The sequence below is a fragment of the Hypanus sabinus genome, unplaced genomic scaffold, assembly GCF_030144855.1.
Source record: "Hypanus sabinus isolate sHypSab1 unplaced genomic scaffold, sHypSab1.hap1 scaffold_301, whole genome shotgun sequence".
NCBI lineage: Eukaryota > Metazoa > Chordata > Chondrichthyes > Myliobatiformes > Dasyatidae > Hypanus > Hypanus sabinus.
This window is the reverse complement of record NW_026781164.1, coordinates 162,127-181,510: the sequence shown is the minus strand read 5'-3', so window position 1 is coordinate 181,510 and position 19,384 is coordinate 162,127. Positions and strand designations below refer to the sequence as shown.

General features: G+C 44.8%; 1 pseudogene; it reads right to left on the bottom strand.

The window, feature by feature from the left end:
* LOC132388341 (zinc finger protein 585A-like) overlaps window positions 1-19,384 on the bottom strand; it is a 61,768-nt pseudogene that overhangs the window by 4,287 nt on the left and 38,097 nt on the right.

Sequence of the window (19,384 nt, the reverse complement as noted above, 5' to 3'; positions counted from 1 at the left end):
GAACCGCTTAAATGTTGAAATCGAGCTCTCATGCACCACTTGTGCTGGCTGCTCATTCCACACCCGGATGACCATCGGTATGAAGAAGATTCCCCTCATGTTTCCCCTAACATTTCACCTTTCACCTTTAACCCATGGCCTCTGGTTGTCGTTCCACCCAATCTTCATGGAAAAAGCCAGCTTGCATTAACACGATCTGTGCCTCTCTATCACAATCAAATCTCCCCTCAATCTTCTACATTCCAAGGAATAAAGTCATGATTTGTTCAATCTTTCCTTCTAACCCAAGTCCTCCAGACCTGGCAAAATCCTTGTGAATTTTCTCTGAACTCTCTGAACCACTTTTACATCTTACCTATAGGTTGGTGACCAAAACTGCACAGAATTCTCAAAATTAGGCCTCACCAATGTCTTCTAGAAGTCAACATAACAGCCATCTATTGTTATCAGTACTTTGGTTCATGAAGGGCAATGGGCTGAAATCATTCCTTCCATCCCTATCTACCTGTGATACCACTTTCAGTGAATTAAGGACTTGTATTCCCAGGTCCCTTTCTTCCACAACACTCCTCCGTGCCCGACCAGTCACTGTGAAAGACCTCCCTTGGTAGGTAAAACCAAAGTGTAACAACTCACACTGGTCTGCATTAAATTCCATTTTCCATTTCTCAAACCATTTTCCCAGCGGGTCCAGGTCGCACTGAAAGCGATGATAGTCTTCCTCACTGTCCACTACACCACCAGTCTTGGTGTCACCCACAAATTTGCTGATCCAGTTAACCACACCATCATCCAGATTACTGATATAGATGACAAACAACAACAGATCCAGCACTGATCCCTGTGGCACACCACCAGTCACAGGCTTCCAGTCAGAGAGGCAACCATCTTCTACCACCCTCTGTCTTCTCCCAAAGACAATGTCTCATCCAATTTACTATCTCATCTTGAATGCTGAGTGACTGAACCTTCTTGACCAACCTCCCATATGAGACTTTGTCAAGTACCTTGCTAAAGTCCATGTAGACAACATCCACTGCCTTGTCTTCATCCACTTCCCTGATAACTTCCTGGAGAGACTCTATAAGATTGGCGAGAGCCATGCTGTCTATCCTTTATCAGTCCACACCTATCCAAATACTTACAGTATATACTTGGTTCCTGCACACAGATTCCAATAACTTTCCCAGTACTAATGTCAAGCTCACCAATGTATAATTTCCTAGTTTATTTTTACAGCCTTTCTAGAACAGTGGAACAACATTGTCTGTCCTCCAATCCTCCAGTACCTCACCTGTCACTAAGGATGATTTAAATATCGGTGCTAAGGCCCCAATAATTTCTGCACTTGTCTTCTGTAGGGTCCAGTTGAACAACTTGTCAGGCCCTGGGGATTGATCCACACTAATTTGCCTCAAACCCCTCCACCTCTGTAATCTGTACAGCGTCCATGAAGTTGATGCGGCTTTGCCTCAATTCTATAGACTCTGTGTTCATCTCTTGAGCAAATACGGATGCTAGTTTATGCTATCCTTTCATATGGATTACCATTCTGATCTTCCAGAGAATTATTTTTTTCCCTTGCAATCTTTTTGCTCGTAACATATCTGCAGAATCCCTGAGGATTCTCCTTCACCTTGGCTGCTGGGGCAACCTCATGCCTTTATTTCTTTCATGAGTGTTCACTTGAATTTCCTGTATTTCATAAGTACCCCATTTGTTCCTATCTGCCTGTACCTTGTATGCACCTCCTTTTTATTGATCTGTGAGAGGAAAGCCAAAGGGGTTATAGATCTGCATGGTGAGAGGTGGGGGTAAGGACGATTAAACTAAAGTTGCAGGGGGAATGGGACCCTGAATAACAGAACAGATAGTGAAGAGGTTGTGGAGACAGATGTTGTTCAGGCCTCAGGCAAAGTCAGGAATGAAAAAGTTGAGCATGGTGCAGTGAATATGCTGAGCCCTGTATATTTCAATACAAGGAGCAGCGTAGGAAAGGTGGATGTGTTCAGGGATGGATCAACACCTGGAATCAACACTAGGATCTGGCAACTGTGGATTGGGACAGGCTGCCTTTTGGCAAAGGTGTGTTTTGTAAATGGGAGGCCTTCAAAGCGAAATTTTGAAAGTACAAAGTGGGTATGTCAGAATAAAAGGTAAAGATAGAAACTGTAGGGAAACTTGGATTGCAAGAGATATTTAGACCCTGGTAAAGCACAAAATGGAATTGCATAACAGGGATAGGCAGTCAGTTTCTTATGGAGTTTAAGAAATGCAAGAGAACACGTAAGAAATCAATCAGGATGGATAAAAATGGCATGAGGTTGCTGTCACAGAAAAGGTGAAGGATAATCCTCAGGGATTCTAGTGATAGATTAAGAGCAAAAGGATTGCAAGGCACAAAGTTGGTCCTCTGGAAGACCGGAATGGCAATCCACGTGTGGAACAAAGCAGATGGGGGAGACATTAAATATTTTTCAAACTCTATTTACTCAGGAGATGGACAAAGGGTCTATGGGAGTGTGGAAACGTGGCATTAACCACTTCAACCCTGGGGGAAAAAAACACTCCTCTGGCCACTCACACGCTCAATACCCCTCATCATTTTATACACCAAAAAATGTCTCTAAATATAAACAAGGAAATTATACATTGCACAATCTACTTTCCATGATTCAGTACATTTACACAGACAGGTGTGTAAAAAGGGCCCAACGAATATCAGGGTCAAACAGGCCCAATTCACCACAACCACAAACTGTTCCTGCTGCTACCATCCAGGAAACGGTACCACAGCAAAAGGAGCAACAGGCCCCGGGACATCATCTTCCAACAGGTTTGATGTTGTGTTTGATGTCATTAAGTACCCAGAGAGAATGGGACAAAACATGTTCTCACCGATAGAAAAGTCCAGCGCAAGAGGAGGTAGAGGATGCAACACACACAAAATACTGGAGGAGCTCAGCAGGCCAGGCAGCATCTATGGAAAAGAGTCCTAATGCCGATTTTCTCAACTGCTGATGTAAAAGATTTTGTTGTCTTTCTCCCAGTTCCTAATCCTTGCATTTAGATAGCTGGAGCTCAGCTCTGTCTGAGAGATCCATCGGTTCCCATTCCCTCAGCGGCCGGAAGCTCCCCGGGGCCCGTGTACGGATCGAGGGGCTGAGAGAGAGGGAAGAGAGCAGGACTGTCCCGGGATTGCTGGCCACGGTGTCGGAAATTCAGAGGAATTATCCCGAAGTCGGTGTTTAAGATAAAAACACGGAGAATCACTCTTACCTTCGACCGACATTTTCAAAGGCTTCTGTGTACTGTGCGCATGCGTGAAAGTCAGGGAGGCCTCAGCCTGACGCCTGCGCATTTCATCGGCACTCAAGCGCCGGCGAAATTCTTAACTCATGGCCCTATGGGTAATCACGGTGCCATTAAACATTTCTGCAAGCACCGGTTCAATGTCCATATCTCTTTTTGTTTTATCTTGGGTATAGGAAAAATCTGCAGCTGTTTTAACGCAGAAAGCGGCTCCCATAAGTAATATACTCACTATCAACGTGTCTCTAATGCCAAAGTAAAATGCAGATATAAAAACACAGGAGATTCTGCAGTTGCTGGACACACACAAAACGCTGGAGGAACTCTGCGATTCAGAGAGCAACTAAGCAGCGGAGTACACAGGCTAGGCATGCGGAAGGGGCTCTGCCTAAACGTTTTCTATTTATTCCTCTCCAAAATTTCTGCTTGATCTGTTGATTTCCACCTGTATTTTGCAGAAATTAACCACCTTTTTTTTCGATCAACCAGTTTCCAAATGCTTCCAATCTTTCACTTTTAACCACATCCTGCTGGTCTTATTCGTCCTCCTCCTCTGGACCCCATCTCTCTCTGGAGCCCCTGATTCAGGCTGGCAACTCTTTTGTTTCTGACTCTGCACCATCGAAGATTCACTCGCTTACCTCCTGTCAGATTTTAGAAGTGCATTGTGTTACAAGACCGCAGGTTCGTTTACTGTGAGTGTCGCTTTAAGTGCCTGAGAGAGGAGGGCTGTGACGTCAGACACAAGCTGCGGGAGCGGGAGAGGGAGAGGGAGACAAGCTGTTGGAACTTCAGCGTGTGACTGCTATAGGCTGCAACTCTTCCATGCCCAAAAGGTACGGTTGATCTGATCATCGGCACGCAGTGCACAACGGATGTGTGACTGTCACTTCGTATAATCCATATGTGTGGATTTGCTGGAGTACCCGTGGTATCACTTTTGTCGGCCCTTACCTGGAATCGGGGTGTTCTGTGGTAACCACTTGAAGACGATATTCCTGTGACTGTCACCTGGTGATATTTCTAAGTGGATTTCGGAACTAATCGACGGATAAGATCTTTGGCGACTGTGATTTCGTTTACCCAGCGTGGAATGTGTGTGGAATTCTTCGTAATTGCCTTCTCTCTACATTTTCGAGTGGATTTACAACTCTCTTCTCCCACTCACTTATTCCGTGGATTACTGAACTGTTCTACTTTAACATCTGAAGACTTTAAGCATTGTTTCCCGAGCTTCGTCCGGAGACCTGAACAACGTCACAACCACAGTGAACTCATCGTCTTGTTCAGCCCGGAGAAAATCATGCAGGGAATTCATGCAGGTGTATAAGATGATGAGAGGCATCGGTCGTGTGGATAGACAGAGGCTTTTTCCCAGGGCAGAAACGGGTAACACGAGGGGGAATAGGTTTAAGCTGCTTGGAAGTAGGTACAGAGGACATGTCAGAGCTAAGGTTTTAAAGCAAAGAGTGGTGTTTGTGTGGAATGCATTGCCAGCGATGGTGGTAGAAGCGGATACAATAGTCTTTTAAGAGACTCTTAGATAGGTACATGGAGTTTAGGAAAATAGGTGGCTATGCAGTAGGGTAATTCTAAGCAATTTCTAGAGTAGGTTACATGGTTGGCAGCCTGTCATCTCAGGGAGAGTGAGAGCGGAACGGCCCGGGTAGATTTTGATATACTGATATGTAACAGAAATGTGGGCAGGGACCAGATGGGCCGAGTGGCCTCCCTAGTTTGCATCGTGAGTGTGGTAGTTTCAATAACTACCTGAGTCACGGGGCTTGATACAGAACTGATTTATCTTTCACAGATCCACGATATTAAACGCCAGTTTAGTTTAAGGCTAACATCAGCACATCAGACTCCTCCAATGCTCAGTTACCAGGGTTCAGTCCTGGGTGCGATGAGCAGCCGCAAGAACTGCAGAATCTGACAGTAACAGTCCCTCATGAACCTGCAGCTGCTTTCAGTCACCGTGATGGTTAAACATTTAACACAGGACTCCGCCTCCCGCTCACTGACATGTAAGACACAGTCGATTTCTGTCCGCCATTAGTCTCTCCCTTTTCCGACTTAAACTTTGAAATTTCAACTTTATTCAGTGGGATCTGTCGAGCAACAGTTATGATTATGGCCCCGAGAGGAACAGAGGATTCAGGCGCTGTGTTATCTCCATTGGTGCGAAGCGATGTCAATTACTCGTTACACTCAATAGCACAGGCGAAACAGCCGAGAGATCGTCTCCCCCGCTTCCTCGGCGGGATAAACCTCAAAGTAAATGTCCCGCTTTTTGATTTCTTTCCGCTTCCCTCCGAGGGAAGTTGGGGACGCTTCTGAAGCGTCCCCTGCGGCCTGAGTCTGATGTATCGCCGAGAGGTAGGAGGAGAACACTTGGCGAATCGGCTTGTTGCTGACTCCCCGGGGACGGAGGGTATCAACCCAGTAGGGGAAGGAAGGGGGTGCATTTTATTGGAAAGATGGAATGGTGGCGAACAGAGGGATTCACCACATTGGGGGTCAAACCGGCAGTCTATTGACCTATAGGTGGGGACAATGGTCCGAGCAAAGAGGGGGGCGAATGGACCAGTCCAAGGACATTGAATGACAGGACGGTTTGGAGGGGCCGAGTGGCCTTCGTCTGTTCCGGTAGTCGGGCTGTTTAAAGACCCTTCCTGGGCCTGTAAGATGTCCCAGTGGGTGTTGTAGGGACCAATACTTGGAACCCAGTTGTTCACAAACTGTGTCCACTATTTGGCTAAGAGACCAAATACAACATTTCCAAATGAGTTATTGACACAAAATGCATGTTCATAGAAACCGGACAGCACAATTCAGGCACTTCAGCCCACAATTCTGTGCCGAACATGCCCTTAACTTAGAAATTACCTAGGGTTACCCATAGCCCTCTAGTTTTCTAAGCTCCATGTACCTGTCCAGGAGTCTCTTAAAACACCCTATCGGTTCCGCCTCCAACGCCTCCCCCGGCTGCCCATTCCACACACTCATCACTCTCTGTGTAAAAACAACTTTCCCTCTCATGTTAGCCATTTCAGCGCTGGGAAAAAGCCTCTGACTATCCACACGATCAATTCCTCTCATCACCTTATACACCTCTATCAGGTCACCTCTCGTCCTCCATCGTTCCAAAGAAAAAAGGCCGAATTCACTCAACCTATTCTCATAAGGCACGTTCCCCAATCCAGGCAACATCCTTGTAAATCTCCTCTGCACCCTTTCAATGGTTTCCACATCTTTCCTGTATTGAGGCAACCAGAAATGAGCACAGTACTCCAAGTGGACTCTAACCAGGGTCCTATATAGCTGCAACATTACCTCTCGGCTCTTAAACTCAATCGTACGGTTGATGAAAGCCAATGCACCTTATGCCTTTTTAACCACACAGTCAACCTGCATAACATCATTGAGTGTCCTATGGACTCGGACCCCAAGAACCCTCTGATCCTCACACTGCCAAGAGTCTTACCATTAATACTATATTCTGCCATCATATTTGACCTAACAAAATGAATCACCTCACACTTATCAGTGTTGAACTCCGTTTGCCACTTCTCAGTCCAGTTTTGCATCTTATCAATGACCTGCTGTAACCCCTGACAGCCCTTCACACTATCAACAACACCCCCAACCTTTGTGTCATCAGCAAACTTACTATCCCATCCCTCCACTTCCTCATCCAGGTCATTCATAAAAATCATGAAGAGTAGAGGTCCCAGAACAGATCCCGGAGGCACACCAGACAGACAGACAGATATACTTTATTGTTACCGAGGGAAATTGGGTTTTGTTACAGTCACACCAACCAAGAATAGTGTAGAAATGTAGCAATATAAAACCATAATTAAACAATAATAAGTAAATTATTCCAAGTGGAAATAAGTCCAGGGCCAGCCTATTGGCTCAGGGTGTCCGACACTCCGAGGGAGGAGTTGTAAAGTTTGATGGCCACAAGTAGGAATGACTTCCTTTGACGCTCAGTGTTTCATCTCGGTGGAATGAGTCTCTGGCCAAATGTACTTCTGTGCCAAACCAGTACCTTATGGAGTGGATGGGAGTCATCCACTAGTCCACTAGTAATAGACCACTAGTCACAGACCTCCATGCAGAATATGACACGACTACAACTACACTTTGTCCTCTGCGGCAAGCCAGTTCTGGATCCATTGCTTCCTTACTTTCTCAATCGGCCTTCCTTGTTAAAGCTCATCTGAAAATCCAAGCAAACAACATCCACTGCCTCTGCTTTATCTATCTTGCCTGTTATTTCCTCAAAATATTCCAAGTGATTTGTTACACACGATTCCCTGCAAAGGAATTCTGCTGACTTTGTCCAACTTCATCATGCCTCCCCAATTACAGTACCCAAAACACTCACCCTTAATACACCCGAACATATTCCTGACCTCTGAGATCAGACTAACTGTCCTATAATTTCACTGGACAACAATTCTTTTTTTTCAAAAGTGTTGCTTCCTCAGAATTTTTTTTGTTTATGATAAACTGCTTGAAGATTAACACAAATGTAATTTAAGACTACTTGTATCACGCAGGAATTTAGAAAAATGACAAATTAACTTTTATTGAACATATTGTCTTTAATTGCATCATGGTGCTGATGCTTTGCAATAGTGCAACCAAGATATAAATATTTTGTTAATGATTTTCAATCGTACTCAGTGTCTGAGGCTTCTCGCTTAAGTGTCCAACACTAATTTGCTGCATTGCTGGATTCAGTTGCCCTGGTATGTTTTCTCCATGACCACAATGTCCTGCTGAAACCTTTCACCATGCTCGTCACTAACAGCACCAAGATTTGCAGGGAAGAAGTCCAAATGTGAATGCAGAAAATGAATCTTTAGTGACATGTTGCATTTTATGGTTGTATATGCATGGTTTCAACCAGCTGCATGAAGTTTGGTGCTCTGCTGATGCCGAGAAAAATTTCAGCAGCTTCCTTGAATGCCTTCCTTGCCATTTTTTCTGGTCCCACCAGAACTTCTTCAAATTGCCTATCAGTGATGATCTGTTTGATTTGTGGACCAACAAAAATGCTTACTCTGGGAAGCATCCGTCTCAAATATCAAAATCCTTCACAGAAATGTTTGTGCCTGGTGATAGCAAATTCCATCCTTACAGTCCTGAACCCAATAATTATTACTAAAACCTGTCCTGCCAAGCAGCAGCGGCGCCGTGTAAGCATGCCCAAGCTGCCTGAACAAGATAGGAAACTTTTCAGCTTACATTGCAGGCAATATTTTAATTGACCTGAATTATGAATTGAAATAATACGAGTGATTTCAAAAATTGCTGCATCACAGGGAAATTTCATGGTGGTTTTCATGATCAGTAGTCCAAAATTCATCAGATACACCTAAAGGTTTTCAGGAAGCAAAACCTTTGTTGTCCAGTGTTTTCTTTCTTCTGCCTCCCTCTTTTCTTAAAAAGTGGTGTGACATTTGCAACTTTCTAGTCCGCCTGAACCATTCCAACATCTAGTGATTTGTGATAGATCATTACTCATCACTTGAAGAGAAAACCAAGGGGGAACTTCTTCATTCAGAGGCGGGGAGAGTGTGCACCGAGCTGCCAGAGCAAGTGACAGGGACGATTTCATTCTTCAAGAGAAGGTTGCTTACGTCCATGGATGAGAAGGATATGGAGGCTATGGTCTAGGTGGAAGTTTTTGGAACTCAGCAGATTAATGTTTTGGCATGGACTAGATTGGCCGAAAGGGGTTTGCCTGTGTTATAATGTTCTATGACTCTAATGCCTTCACTGTCTCTTCATCTACCTCTTTCTGAACCCTGGGGTGCACACCTTCTGGTCCAGCAGACTTATCTACCTTCAGGCCTTTGTGTCCGATTGCAAGAGAGGGAATGCTTACGAAATGGCTTTTTAGAGCAGCTGATGGTTGAGCCTACTCAGGTAACTGCTACCTTAGTTTTGGTGTTGTGTATTAACCCAGAACTTATTAGGGAGGTTAATGTAAAGGAACAGTTAGAAGGCAGTGATCATAATTTGATTGAATTCCCACTGCAACTTGTGAGGGAGAAGCATAGGGCACATGCGGAGTATGGCAATGGAATAAAGGGAATTACAGAGGCATGAGAGAGGTGATTCCCCAGGTGGCTGACATCTCTAAGAATAGTCCATAACGTACAGGATAGATATGTCCGGCAGACGTATTTCTCAAACAGTGGGGCTGGACTACCACGGCTGACAAAGGAAGTTAAGGACTGTATAAAAGCCAAGGAAAGTGTATATAAGTTAGCAAAAGTGAGTAGGAAGTTAGAAGATTGGGTTTCTTTTAAAATCCAACAACGGGCAACTAAAAACAAAACAAATTATAGTCCAGTTAGCCTAACCTTAGTGCCTGGAAAAGCATTTGAGTTTAATATAACAGATGAGGTTTTGGGGTACTAGGAGACTAAAAATAAATCAAAGCCAGCATAGGGAAATCTTGCCTGATAAATCTGTTAGAGTTCTTCGAGGAAGTCATAAGCAGGATGGACAAACGAGAGGCAGTGGATATCATTTACTTGGACTTTCAGAAGGCTTCTGATAAGGTGTCACCATGAGACTGCTCGACAGGATAAATGTCAGAAGTAATACTGGCATGGATAGAGGAATGGCTGACAGCCAAGAGGCAGCGAGTGGGAATAAAAGTGGCCTTTTCTGGTTGTCCGGCAGTGATTTGTGGTCTACAGGGGTGAGTATTTGGTCCACTACTTTTCACATTGTTTGTCATTGAGTTGGATAATGGAACTGATGGCTTTGAGGCAAGGTTTGTGGATGATACAAAGGTAGCTGGAGGTGTTGGTAGTGCTGAGGAAGCAATGCAATTGCAGCAGGACACCGACAAATTTCAACAACGGGCAAAAACGTGGCAAATGGAATACAATACTGGAAAATGTCCGATAAAGCATTTTGGCAAAAGGAACAATAGTGAACTATTATCTGATTGGGGAGAAGGTTCAAACAACAGAAGCACAGAAGGAAATATGAATCCTTGGGCAAGACTCCCAGAAGGTTAATTTACAGGTTGAGTCTGTGGTAAAGAAGGCAAATGCAATGCTGGCATTTATTTAAAGTGAAGTAGAATCTATAAGCAAGGAGATAATGCTAATATTTTATAAGACACTACTTAGGCCACACTTAGTGTATTTGGGATGCATATCTCAGAAAAGGTGTGTTGTCATTGGAGAGAATCCAGAGGGTGTTCAAGAAGACGATTCCGGTAATAAAGGGGTTAAGATATGAGAAGCGTTTTCCAGCCTTGGGCTCGTACTCCTGCACTGACCAATGTTTAATAAATGTGTGTGGGGGGGGGTGTAAAATCTCACTGAACCCTACCGAATGTGGAGAGGTTTAAATAGTGTGGATGAGGAGAGGACTTTCCGCATGGTGGGGGTAGCCATAACAGAGGGCACAGCCTGCAAACTGAGGAGCAACCTTTCAGAGTAGTTAAGGAGGATTTTATTTAGTCAGAGAGCAGTGAATCTGTGGAATTCTCTGACACAGACGGCGGTGGGGGCCAAGTCTGTGGGTACATCTTAGGCAGAAGCTAATATTTTGCTGATCAGTCAGCGCATTGCAGGATATGCCGAGGAGGCAGGTGCGCGGGGTTGAGTGAGAACCGGGATCAGCCATGATAGAACGGCAGAGCAGGCTTGATGGGGCTGAATGGCCTAATTCTGCTCCTATGTCTTATTGTCTTGTACTGCAGGTGTCTTACACAGTGAATATTGACACAAAATAACTATTACATTCAGCCGCTACTTCTTTACTCTATTACTAACTCACCAGCATCATCTTCCAGCGGTACAATATCAACTCTTGCCTCTCCTTTACTCTTTATGTATGTGAACAACTTTTGATACTTGATATTATTGGCTCACTTACCTTAATTTTTCATCTTTTCTCTCCAGTGTTTTTTCTTTTTGAGTTGTCTCCTGTTGGTTATGTAATTACTTTCCAATCCTCTCACTTTCCACTGTTTTCTTGCTATATTATATGACCCGGCTTTTGCTCTTATCAAAAACAGGAGAGAATCTGTGGCTGCTGGAAGTCCAAGCAACACATACACAAACTGCTGGAGGAACCTAGAAGGCCATTAATAATATTACCGGATAAACAAGCAGGAACAACTCCCTCAATAGAAAAAAACCGTTCCCAACACACGTTCCTCAACCAGTGGAGCACCTCACCACAGGCATTGTTTGTGTCATCAGTCAGACGAACAAAAGACTTTCTCCATCAATCAGCTTCCAAATGTTGCTACTCTGTCATTCGTTGCCACGCCCTGCTGCTCGTTCCCTTTTCCTCATCGTACTTTCTTACCCCGACCATCGTCCAGAGCCCCAAACTCTGCCCCTGTGCCGACCTGCCTCTGGTTTCTGACCCTGATCCGTTGAACATCCAACAAATGCTTTCCCATTCTGCTTTCAGTCTTTAGAGGGCAGTGGTGCTTTCAACAACCCTTCAGAAGCAGGGGAAATGACCCATCATGTGGAAATGAGTCGTGGTTAAGGAGGGTAACTGAGTGAAGAACTTCTCAGACAGAACTGCAGTCAGCTCGACTTCTTCAATCTGCAGAGAATTCAAGAGAAACCTCTTCACCCACAGAGTAGTGACTATTTGGAACACATCACCACAGGGAGAGTGACAGGTGAACAACAGGGGAGCATTTAAAAGGACTGACCTGGAACAGAATCACTGGCAGTGTCCAGCTGGCCCGAGTTGACTTTCCACTGTACACAAGGTGTGTTATAAATTCTCTAAGTACCAGAGACAGAGTTTAAAATAGAACTGATTTACTTGACTCAGATTCAGAGTATTAAACTCCAGTCCCATTAAAGGTGAATATGCAGCAGAAGAAACTCCTCCCATGCCCAGTGACCAGGGTGCAGAACTGGGAGTGGTGAGCAGCAGCAATAATTGCAGAGTTCAGCACCGACAGTCACTCCCGAAATTGCATTCAGCAACGGCGATGGACAAATATCCAGCATGCAGCTCATTGAAACTTTCTCCCCTGTGTGAAACCTGCAGTGTATCACAAGGTTTGATTACTGAGTGAATCTTTCCCCACATTCACAGCAGCTGAACAGTCACTCCCCTGTGTGAACTGAATGACACACATTTGGTGGAGATAGCTGAGAGAATCTCTTCTCAAAGTCTGAGCAGGTGAACGGCCTCTACCCAGTGTGAACTCGCTGGTGTCTCAGTAGATGAGATAACTGAGTGAATCCCTTCCCACATTCACCGCAGGTGAACGGCCTCTCCCCAGTGTGAACTGACTGATGTGTTAGTAGTTTGGATGACTGAGTGAATCCCTTCCCACATTCACCGCAGGTGAACGGCCTCTTCCCAGTGTGAACTGACTGATGAGTTAGTAGTTTGGATGACTGAGTGAATCCCTTCCCACATTCACTGCAGGTGAACGACCTCTCCCCAGTGTGAACTGACTGGTGTCTCTGTAGGGTGGATGACTGAGTGAATCTCTTCCCACAGTTTGTGCAAGTGAACGGCCTCTCCCCAGTGTGAAATCGTTGGTGTGCCAGCATATCAGATGACTGAGTGAATCCCTTCCAACAGATTGAGCAGGTGAACGGCTTCTCCCCAATGTGAACTTGCTGATGTACCAGTAGGCGGGATGACAGTGTGAATCCCTTCCCACAGTCTGAGCAGGTGAACAGCTTCTCCCCAGTGTGAACTCGCTGATGTACCAGCAGCGTGGATGACAGAGTGAATCCTTTCCCACAGACTGAGCAGGTGAATGGCCGCTCCCTGGTGTGAACTCGCTGGTGAGCCATTAGGTCAGATGACCGAGTGAATCCATTCCCGACGTCGGACAAGGTGAACGGCCTCTCCCCTGTGTAAAATGACAGATGTGCCAGTTGGTCAGATGACCGAGTGAATCCCTCCCCACAGTCTGAGCAGGAAGGATGGTTGATTGAATTCCCGTAGACAAATTCCTTGTGGTTTTCAACCTGTAAAAAGATTTAAAAATCCATCAGTGGTTGAAGGACAACATTTGAGATCAGATCACCTGAGCTTCCAAGGTGTGATCTGACATCACACTGTCACAGTGAACTTCAACCCAAGTTGGACAGAGAAATCACCTTCTAACTGGGCACAGTGCTGGTATCTGGAATAATAGGTTTAGGCCGAGCCAGCATGGATTTACCAAGGGCAAATCATGCTTGACTAATCTGTTGGAGTTTTTTGAGGGTGTAACAAGGATGTTAGACGATGGTAAGCCAGTGGATGTTGTATACCTAGATTTTCCGAAGGCATTCGATAAGGTGCCACATCGGAGATTGGTGAGTAAAATCAGAGCTCATGGCATTGAGGGCAGGGTTTCAACATGGATAGAAAACTGGTTGGCAGATAGAAAGCAAAGGGTAGCAGTGAATGGGTGTTTCTCGGACTGGCTGGAGGTGACTAGTGGGGTACCACAGGGCTCTGTATTGGGACCACAGCTCTTTATGATTTATGTCAACGATTTAGAAGAGGGCATTGAAAACTATATCAGCAAGTTTGCTGACGATACTAAACTGGGTGGCAGTGTGACATGCAAAGAGGACGTTAGGAGAATACAGGGAGACTTGGATAGGCTGGGTGAGTGGGCAGATACTTGGCAGATGTCATTCAATGTGAATAAATGTGAAGTTATCCACTTTGGAAGCAGGAACAAGAGGGCAGAGTATTGTCTGAACGGTGTAGAGTTAGGTAAGGGAGAAATGCAAAGAGACCTAGGAGTCCTAGTTCATCAGTCAATGAAGGTGAATGAGCAAGTGCAACAGGCAGTGAAGAGGGCAAATGGAATGTTGGCCTTTGTTACAAGGGGAATTGAGTACAAGAGCAAGGATGTCCTTTTGCATTTGTACAGGGCCCTGGTGAGACCACACCTGGAATATTGTGTACAGTTTTGGTCTCCAGGTTTAAGGAAGGACATTCTGGCAATTGAGGAAGTGCTGCGTTGATTCCTGGGATGTCAGGGCTGTATACGCAGAGGGGTTGGAGAGATTGGGCTTGTACACACTGGAATTGAGGAGATTGAGAGGGGATCCGATTGAAACGTTTAAGATAATTAAAGGATTTGATAGGATTGAGGCAGGAAATATGTTTCAGATGTTGGGAGAGTCCAGTACCAGAGGGCATGGATTGAGAATAAGAGGTCAGTTATTTAAAACAGAGTTGAGGAAGAGCTTCTTCTCCCAGAGAGTTGTGGAGGTGTGGAATGCACTGCCTCGGAAGACGGTGGAGGCCAATTCTCTGGATGCTTTCAAGAAGGAGCTAGATAGATATCTGATGGATAGGGGAATCAAGTGATATGGGGACAAGGCAGGGACTGGGTACTGATAGTGAATGATCAGCCATGATCTCAGAATGGCGGTGCAGACTCGAGGGGCCGAATGGTCTACTTCTGCATCTATTGTCTATTGATACGTTGGTTCAAGAAGGCCAATATGTCAAAATCTTTCTTTCTTTCCCTATCGAACTGTGACACCACTTACAGTGAATTACTGACCTGTATTCCCAGATTCCTTTCTACTACAGCACTCCTCTGTGCCCGACCAGTCACTATTTAAGACCTAGTTCCTACCAAAATGCAACACCCCGCACTTGTCTCCATTAAATTCCATTTTGCATTTCTTAACCCATTTTTCTAGCTGATCCAGATCGTACTGCAAGCTATGACAGTCCTCCTCGCTGTTCATTACACCCCAATTTTGATGTCATCCAAAAATTTGCTGATCCAGCTAACCACGTTATCATCCAGACTACTGATATAGATGATAAACAACAACAGATCCAGCATTGATCCCTGTGGCCACCACTAGTCACAGGTTCCAGTCAGAGAGGCAACCATCTGCTACCACACTCTGGCTTCTCCCAAAGACAGTGTCTCATCCAATTTACTGTCTCATCTAGAATGCTGAGTGACTGAACCTTCTTGACCAACCTCCCATATGAGACTTTGTCAAGTGCCTTGCTAAAGTCCATGTACACAACATCCACTGCCTTGTCTTCATCCACTTCCCTGATAACTTCCTCGAGAGACTCTATAACATTGGTTAGACATGACCTACCATGCACAAAGCCATGCTGTCTCTCCTTAATCAGTCCACATCTATCCAAATAATTATATATCCGGTTCCTGCTCATATGATCCAATAACTTTCCCACTACTGATGTCAATCTCACAAACATATAATTCCCTAGTTTATTTTTTGAGCCTTTCTTACACAGCGGAACAACACTGGCTGTCCTCCAGTCCTTCACTAAGGGTGATTTAAATATCTGTGCTTGGGCCCCGAAAATTTCTGTACTTCTCCTCCTCAGGGTCCAAGCCCCGTCAGGCCCTGGGGATTGATCCACACTAATTTGCCTGAACACAGCAAAAGCCTCCACCTCTGTAATCTGTACAGGGTCCCTGAAGTTGATGCTGCTTTGCCTCACTTCTACAGACTCTGTGTCCATCTCCTGAGTAAATACAGATAAATCATAAAGAGCACCAAATTTCTTGGTGTTCACCTGATGGAGAATCTCACCTGGTCTATCAACACCAGCTCCATAGCAAAGAATGCCCAGCAGCATCTCTACTTTTTGCGTTGGCTCAGGAAAGTCCATCCCCCCCGCCTCCCCCCCCCCCACCCCACCATCCTCATCACATTCTACAGGGGTTGTATTGAGAGCATCCGGAGCAGCTGTATAACTGGCTAGTTCGGAAACTGCACCATCTCGGATCGCAAGATCCTGCAGCGGATAGTGAGGTCAGCTGAGAAGATCATTGGGGTCTCTCTTCCCGCCATCACGGACATTTACACTACACGCTGCATCTGAAAAGGAAACAGCATTATGAAGGACCCCACACACCCCTCATACAAACTCTTCTCCCTCCTGCCGTCTGGGAAAAGGCTCCAAAGCATTTGGGCTCTCACGACCAGACTATGTAACTGTTTTTTCCCCCAAGCTATCAGACTCCTCAATAACCGAAGCCTGGACTGACACCTTGCCCTACTGTCCTGTTTATTATTTATTGTAATGCCGGTACTGTTTTGTGCAATTTGTGCAGTCCAGTGTAAGTCTGTAGTCTAGTGTAGCTTTCTCTGTGTTTTTTTATTACGTAGTTCAGTCTAGTTTTTTGTTCTGTGTCATGTAAACCATGGTCCTGAAAAACATTGTCTCATTTTTACTGTGCACTGTACCAGCAGTCATGGTCAAAATGACAATAAAATTTGACTTGACTTGACCTTTATAATAATAATAATAATAATAGAAATAATCTCCCCATCTATTTCATCTCCTCATATGGATTACCATTCTGATCTTGCAGAGGATTCATTTTTTCCCTTGCAATCTTTTTACTCTTAACGTATCTGCAGAATCCCTGAGGATTCTCCTTCACCTTGTCTGCTGGAGCAACCTCATGCCTTCTTTTATTTCTTTCATAAGTGTTCACTTGAATTTCCTGTATTTCATAAGTACCCCATTTGTTCCTATCTGCCTGTACCTGGTATGCACCTCCTTTTTATTGATCTGGCAGAGGAAAGCCAAAGGGGTGATAGAGCTGCATGGTGGGAGGTGGGGGTAAGGAGGGTTAAACTAAAGTTGCAGGGGGAATGGGAGCCTGAATAACAGAACAGATTGTGGTGGGGTTGTGGAGACAGATGTTGTTCAGTCCTCCGACAAAGTCAGGAATGAAAACGTTGAGCATGGTGCAGTGAATATGCTGAACCCTGTATATTGCAATACAAGGAGCAGCGTAGGAAAGGTGGATGAGTTCAGGGCATGGACCAGGAATTAAGATATAGGATCTGGCAACTGTGGACTGGGACAGGCTGCTTTATGGCAAAGGTGTGTTTGGTAAATGGGAAGCCTTCAAAGCGAAATTTTGAAAGTACAAAGTGGGTATGTGTGTGTCAGAATAAAAGGTAAAGACAGAAACTCTAGGGATTTCTAGTGATAGATTAAGAGCAAAAGGATTGCAAGGCACAAAGTTGGTCCTCTGGAAGACCGGAATGCCAATCCACGAGTGGAAACAAAGCAGATGGGGGAGATCTTAAATATTTTTCCATCTCTGTTTACTCAGGAGATGGACAAAGGGTCTATGGGAGTGTGGAAAAGCGGCATTTAAATCGTGGATCCTGTACAGTTTAAAGCGGAAGATATTTCACTGTTCAAAATAGAAGAGAGAAATCTACAGCATATTCCAGGCCATTCAGCCTCAAATGTTGTGCTGAGCATGTGACCTACTCTAGTAACTGCCTAGAATTTCCCTCGTACACAGCCCGCTGTTTTTCTATGCTCCATGTACCTGTCTAAGAGGCTGTTAAAAGACCCCATTGTATCTGCCCGGACCACTGCTGCTGGCAGTGCATTCCATGCACGCACCACTCTCTGTGTAAAAATCTTACCCCTGACATCCCATCGGATCTATTTCTAAGCACCTTAAAACTATGCCCCCTCGTGTTAACCATTTCAACCCTGGGTAAAAAACCTCTGGTCACCCACACGCTCAATACCCCTCATCAGTTTATACACCTAAAAATGTCTCTAAATATAAACAAGGAAATTATACATGGCACAATCTACTTTCCATGATTCAGTACATTTACACAGACAGGTGTGTAAAAAGGGCCCAACGAATATCAGGGACAAACAGGCCCAATTCACCACAACCACAAACTGTTCCTGCTGCCACCATCCAGGAAACGGTACCACAGCAAAAGGAGCAACAGGCTCTGGGACATCATCATCCACCAGGCCATCAGACTGATTAATTCATGCTGATACAATTGCATTTCGATGTTATATTGACCGTCCTATGTGCAAACTATCTATATAAATAGATTGCACATTTAGATGGAGATGTAAGGTAAATCTTTCTACTCCTCATGTTTATGAAGTACGTATTTAATAAAGTCAATTCAATTCACCCTCTCCACTATCTGTTCTGTCATTCTGGCTCCCCTTCCCCCTACAAATTATTTTAACCACATCACTCCCTCCCCTGCTCACTACCACTAGCAAGCCTTACCACTAGGATATTCATCCCCTCTTGTTCTGTTCCTCTAACTGACAAATCCCCTATAACCCTTTTGACTTTCCTCTGCCAGGTAATTCCCCCCAACAGCTTCTAAAGTGGTCCACCTGTTGTTGTGGGGGATGGCCACTAGAGTACTCTGCGATGCCTATTTAACCTCATTCCCCTTCCTGATTCTCACACAGTTTCCTGTGTCCTGCACCTTGGGAGTAACTCACCTCTCTTCGTGTCATTTCTATCACCTCCTCCAACTGATGGATGATCTGGAATTCACCCATTTCAAATTGCAGCTCATTGAAGTGCAGGGTTACAAACTACAGCTGGATGCAAATCTTGTAGGTGAGGGCATCAGGGACACTGGAGGTCTCCCCTCCTTTCCTCCAATACCCCTCTAATTTGTAATAATTTCCCCTCTAATTTGTAATAACCAGTGTGCACATTAATCTTTTACTGTGCATTTTTTACCCAGTGACAATATGTGCACAGTGAATTTTATATAGAGAGGTACTCATTTTCACAGCTAGCCAATCACGGTCAATAGGAACTTTGATCTCCTCTGGGTTTGATCGAGTTCATCTGCACTCTCACACGACCTATGTAGCAGGCCTGTAACCGGAAATGGAGGATTTTCTCACCAAAGCTTTCGCACATTGTCCATATGTGCTTTCCTTGCTAAATTACGCTTTAAAAAGTCAGATTTCCAAATATCACTCTACTTCTTCCCACTTGCAAATTCTCTAGCAAGTTTTGCATCACCAAAATGCAAACAGGCATCACTAGTTTCTGTATTCGACATAAATATTCCCCCTGAATCCGCCCCCAATGACTGACGGTGGTGAACTCAGTGAATGAAATCCCAATGAATATGAAGGGAAGGGCAGTAGTCTGTCTCCCTGGAGTCTGGCACATTTGTGATGTGAAAGCTACTTGTTGCCCAGGGCAAAGGTGTTTGATGTCATTACGTACCCAGAGAGAATGGGACAAAATATGTTTTCACCG